Source organism: Perca flavescens, chromosome 14 (assembly GCF_004354835.1).
Source record: "Perca flavescens isolate YP-PL-M2 chromosome 14, PFLA_1.0, whole genome shotgun sequence".
NCBI classification, from domain to species: domain Eukaryota; kingdom Metazoa; phylum Chordata; class Actinopteri; order Perciformes; family Percidae; genus Perca; species Perca flavescens.
Window position 1 is genome coordinate 6,391,601 of NC_041344.1, and position 6,039 is coordinate 6,397,639.

Here is a 6,039-nt window from a genome sequence, read left to right on the forward strand (position 1 = left end):
ACTACTGAAGACTGGAAGAAGGTGTTATGGACTGATGAATCAAAGTTTGAAATCTTCGGTTGATCATGCAGGATTTTTGTACGCCGTTGAGTAGGCGAAAGGATGGTTCCTCGTGACATCAACTGTAAAACATGTAAGAGGAAGCATGATGGTCTGGGGCGGTTTTGCTGTATCCAGGGTCAGTGATTTGTACAGAGTGAAAGGCACCCTGAACCAAAACGGCTACCACAGCATTTTGCAGCACCATGCAGTACCCTCTGGTATGCGCCTAGTTGGTCAGGGCAAGATAATGACCCAAAACATAAGTCCAAGCTATGCCAGAACTACCTTAGCAAAAAAGAAAAAGATGGTAAACTTAAAAACATGGAGTGGCCAGCACAGTCACCAGACTTAAACCCCATTGAGCTGGTTTGGGATGAACTGGAAAGCAAAGCAACCTACAAGTGCCACACATTTATGGGAACTTCTGCAACAGAGTTGGGAAGAACTTTCTGAAGAATATTTGATTTCCAGAATGCCGAGTGTGTTCAGCTGTTATATCTGCCAAAAGGGGCTACTTTGATGAGTCAAAAATGTAGAATACATTTTGGTTTATAAATTGATTCCATGATTTCTTTTTTAACTTAAATTGTTCATTTGTTCTATTCTTTCATTTCAGAGTACAATAAGACATTGAACTGGAAAAATTGGGGTGTTCTAAAACTTTTGACCAGTAGTGTATATGTGTGAATATATATATATATATATATATATATATATATATATATATATATATATACTGTATATCTTTTGTGTGCATGTTATAGGTTTACAAAGTCCCCCCCACCCCAAAGGGACTTACCATCTCCATTCTCCAACAGAAAACACTGTTCACAAACTGCTCCAAACAGCTCTATTGTAGTCCAGCCTTTACTTCTGTGATGAACGTGCGTCACTTTGTAACACACGTTATAATGCTCGCCTAGCTGCTAGCATGGCACGCCCTCATACTCTACTTCTGACTGGCTAGTAGTCCTTAACTAGCTACTGTGCATGTGCGACTCCCAACAAAGATGGAACAGAAGTGAGATGTCTCACTCTGTAGCTAAAACTGAGAGCTCAACACACAGGGTGAAAAGAGGAGCTACAGCAATGTGCAGTACAACAAATATATGGTGTTTTTTGAAAATGAAACCACATAAAGCTATTCTGGTACAACCTCGAAATACAATTATGAACCTGAAAATGAGCACAATATGAGCACTTTAACATTGCTTAACTTTGAATTTTTAATAAAGTGCTTCTTCCTTTCTCTCTGTTTTACCTTTTAATTTTTATTTATGTTATGCTCATTTGTTTTTATGTTAAGCACTTTTAAATTTTTTGGATGAATTGTGCTATACAAACACATTTTGTTGTTAAATATTATACTGAGCAGAAATGATAAAACACAAATTCCATAAGTGTGTCTCTAGTCACTAGGATTTTTTTTTATTGTGTAACATCATGTAGCTTCAGTTAAAAATGTAGACCAGTGGCTTCCAAAGTGGGATCCGGGGACCCCCATTGGTTCCTGAGGGGGTTTTAGGGGGTCCCCAGCAAAAATGGGGAATCATTTCTTTTCACTTTGATTCCATCCCTAAGTGTCGTATCTGACGCTGAGAGCAACTGACCCAGCGTTGTCCGTATTTTAGGAGTTTGGAGTGAGAACGGGTTGCAGGGAAAACCCTGCATTATATATTTCCAATAAATATGCAAAGCAAATACATGCATACAGCATGCACACAGGACAACGGTTGCCTGCTTAAAGCGATGTATACGGTTAAACTGATTCTCATGTTTTACTACGAATAACTGACCTCCAAAACAGGATGTTGAAGGAGGTTCAGGGACTTTTGAAAATGTTGTTTATGAGGCGGAGAAAGACAGGAGCAAAGCCGTTGCGAGAGCAGCCGAGAACAAAATGAACTCAGCAGACGAGATCAGAAGCGAACAGATGCGAGGCGAAAAGAAAGTCGCTGTCAGGCAGGAAGCGAGTGGGGAGTGACCTCATCACTCAGGCAGCGACGCTGCAGAGCAGGTTCAGCGGTGTCAGAGAGGATTCGTTCACTCAGACATGAGTCACACGTTACAAATATTTGATATGGTAAAACATCCCTCGCCTCAGGTGAACCCAGCCAATCAAAATCCCCCTGCAGACAGGCACGTGCGCACATTAGCTGTGTTTCGAAACCGTTCCCCATCACGGAAATAGTGCACTATATAGGGCCCTATTTTAACGATCTAAGCGCACATTGTGAAGCGCCTGGGGCAGGTGTGCATGGTTCAAAAGGGTTGTACTTAGCATCTTAATTAATCATAGGTGTGTTTTGGGCGCAACATGCAATAATCAGAGTGTCATCTCCCATTCCCTTTAAAAGCCAGGCGCGTTTGTACCTTGGTGCATTGCCGTTATGATAGCGGATTTGTTGCTTAATATGTTTATTTTTTATCTTTTGCATGTTTGTGTGCTTCAAGCATAGTGTGTGTGCACTGTGCATGAGCCTAGGCACATTTTAATAATGCGCTGTTAAAATAACAATGAAATGCTGCGCTACTGACTTTAGACCAGGTTTTTGTTGGTCAATTGCGCGATCAGTTTCCGCTGCCTCAAGATAGCAATACGCCAAGAATTCACCTGAATACACCTCCAGGTAAGACCAGCACACCCATGGGTGCAATGATGGGCAGGCACATTTGCTTTTTAAACGACGTGGGCGCTGGACGGGAAAATAACAACTGGGTCGGTCTTAAACTAGCAAAGACACTTGTGTTGGGCTTTGCGCTGCGCCTGGTGCGAGATAGGGCCCATAGTGTGTTTGCCATTTTGTAGTGGTGTTCGAATTCTCTGCGGGTAATCTCATTCATTATGTAGTCCACTATAAAATACCCACAATGCACAGCTAATTTGAGTGTACATACAAGGTACCCTACATTCTGCTCCCGTATACCACAATGCAACGCGGCCATGTTTTCCCAGGGGTTTGGTTTTGGGTTTGTTTACATGATGCTGGGCGCGCCCGCCTCCCTCACACACGTAACCGGCGCATCTACTGACGCAACGATATTTTCAGTGAGTGTCCGAAATCACTTTTGGTCGTTCCCTATATAGTTCACTTTTTAATAAACCCTATATAGGAAATAATGAGTGAGTGAATGAGGGAACCGTTTTGAACACAGCTACAGACATCAAAGGGGGCTTGAAAACCTGTCATTTTTTTTTTCTTAGAGAGAAAGTGCCCTTTTTCTGGGGAGCTTCTTATTTGTTTTTTTAATATATATATATATATATATATATATATATATATATATATATATATATATATATATATATACACACACATATATAGTGCACAGCTTTCCTGTCAAACACATTTATTCATTGAATAAAAAAATCTAAATATCTGGTCGGTAGATTAGACTTTGAGTTCTGAAGGAAACAAATTGGTAAGGAAGTCAGAGTTGTGTTAATATATTTAACCTTTTGTTAAAAAAAACAAACAATGAAATTAAAATGAATTAATGTATATATTCCCGTTTGCGCACAGCTTTCCTGTCAAACAAATGTATTTTTTGAATAAAAAAAAGAAATCTAAATATCTGGTCGGGAGAATAGCCTTTGTTAAATTCCGATTAAAATATATTAGTAAAGAAGTCAGAGGTGTGTTAATATGTTTAACATTTTGTTTAAAAAACAAAATTTTTTAAATAAGTAATTATAAGAAGTGTCCATTTTTTCCCTTGAGCCCCTGCACCCCAAAATGTCCCTGCACGTCCTTGCCTGCAGAGATAATGGCAGACACGTCAGCCGTTCGTGCCAATGCTCACGTATGAGTGTGTCACCATACAGGCAAACACATCACATGACGAAAAGCATGCATGCATTTGGTAGATTGGAACTAAGTACATTGACTCAAGTACTGTGCTTAAATGCAAATGTTGAGGTACTTGTTCTGTACTCTTGTCTTTTCTTTTCGTGCCACTTTCTACTTCTAGTCCACTACATCTCAGAGAAATACAAGTTACAAATTAAGGTTGTTGCACACAAAACACATTAAGTTTATGAAATGCGATGTTCTATTGTACATGAAACTACCCAAAAATATACAGGCCTTCAAGTCCAGCTGAAATGATTGGGAGGATTTTTCTGCATTGTGTACTTTTACTTTTTAATACTTTAAGTACATTTTCCTGATACTTACATATTTCTACTGAAGTACCATTTTCAATGCAGGACTTTGACTTGAAGCAGAGTATTTTTAGAGTCTACACTTTAAGAAAAAGAATCCATAGAAAAACGGATAATGTCCTGGCAGAAAACCACCAGTGCCTTTTCGGTCAATTTTACGGACATTTCTGTCAATCCAAAAACGGAAAATTCTGTAGTTTCACAGTATATCCTCTTTACCTTTCAAAACAGACATTTCTGTTAATCAAATTATTTTTTTTTTTAAACGGAAAAACACCTTGTTACAGAAAATTCCTTCATATTGCACATTATATTAGCTTGTATTTCTACAGACTTTAACAGTATTAGTACTTTTACTTAAGCAAAGGATCTGAATACGTCTTCCACCACCAAATGCATGTGCAAACACACACACACACTGTAAAGTAGAGACCCAGGGGAAGTGTGATCCCTGACTTAAACTCTCTGAAGGTCTAAAAAATAGATGAACCTTTGGTAGGACCTTGACCAAGGACCATGTAAAAGTCTCAACACGTCAGCTTGTGAATGAGTTATAAATATTTAAAAGTCATAAGAAGTGTGTGCGTGTGTGTGTGTGTGTGTGTGTGTGTGTGTGTGTGTGTGTGTGTGTGTGTGTGTGTGTGTGTGTGTGTGTGTGTGTGTGTGTGTGAGTGGTGGGAGCCAGACAGTGAAACCTTTATTCATTTTCAGGCAACGCATGCATTTTAAAGCAGGGCCTTCAGCTCAATACAATATATCAAAACTGCAGCAGAACATACAGAGTTGTATAAATTAGCCTGATAAAGAGTGTAGAAAGAAGGAGTGGCTTTCTCTTTCTGCGGAGTCAAACGCGAAAGATGTCACTGAAAGACATCGGACGCTTTGAGAGACATTGGCGCCTTCGGAAAGTCACATCCTCGGAATAAGACAAAAGGTGATTTTGTGCTTGGCTCGTGTAAATAAGCATCAGACTTAGAGCTGGAAATGTCAGGCTCATGAGAGGCAGTCAGACACTCTGAGCTGCCGAGTCAAAACACACAAATCAATCCTCCACTTAGAACAAGAGAGACAGAGCTGAGAAACCTGCAGGACTCTGATAACTGTCGCACAGTGAGGGCTTTCAGATTGCACTATTCATGCTGTTTCACACTCTCTTGAATAAAACACACATGGTATGAAGACTTTCAGACTTACTGCAGGGCACTTCAGATGTTCTGTTTGAATTGTTACATTTTCTGATCCAGTTGTTCCTCTAACTACTTACTTCTCTGAAATGCACAAAACTGTGCTGCCCTACAAAAGACAAACTGCGGGCAAGCAGTTTGTAATGACTTCATATTCATTTTATTCCTTTCTAAACCGACTGTTTCCCTCTAAACAAATCAATGCCGTATAATCTATCTTCTTACATTCCGTACAATTATCCACAGGCGCACAGAGTCTCTTCTTTCAGCTATCTTTTCCAATTTAACTACTTTAAGAAAACTTTATTCTTTACTATTCAATATAATACACCATCAAACAATTGAACACATTTAAAAAAAAAAAAAAGAAATACAACATGCAAGACGGAGCACCTGCTGTTGTCTTCTGTTTAAGTGTTTCTGTTTAAGGAGCTGTGGTACTAAAATCTGAAATGGATAGTAGCCCAATGGTTGCTGTCTGCATCTACAAAATGCCAAAATAGTCTCTTATTAATACTTTGCACATGATTTTCTTTTCTTGAACTGTGGCTTTAAAACAACAGAAAGATGGAAGGCTGAAGAAAATGTGGCTTTTTGAAGGACAACAACTGTTGTGATGGGTCAGTGCAACTTTACTCTTTATTATTC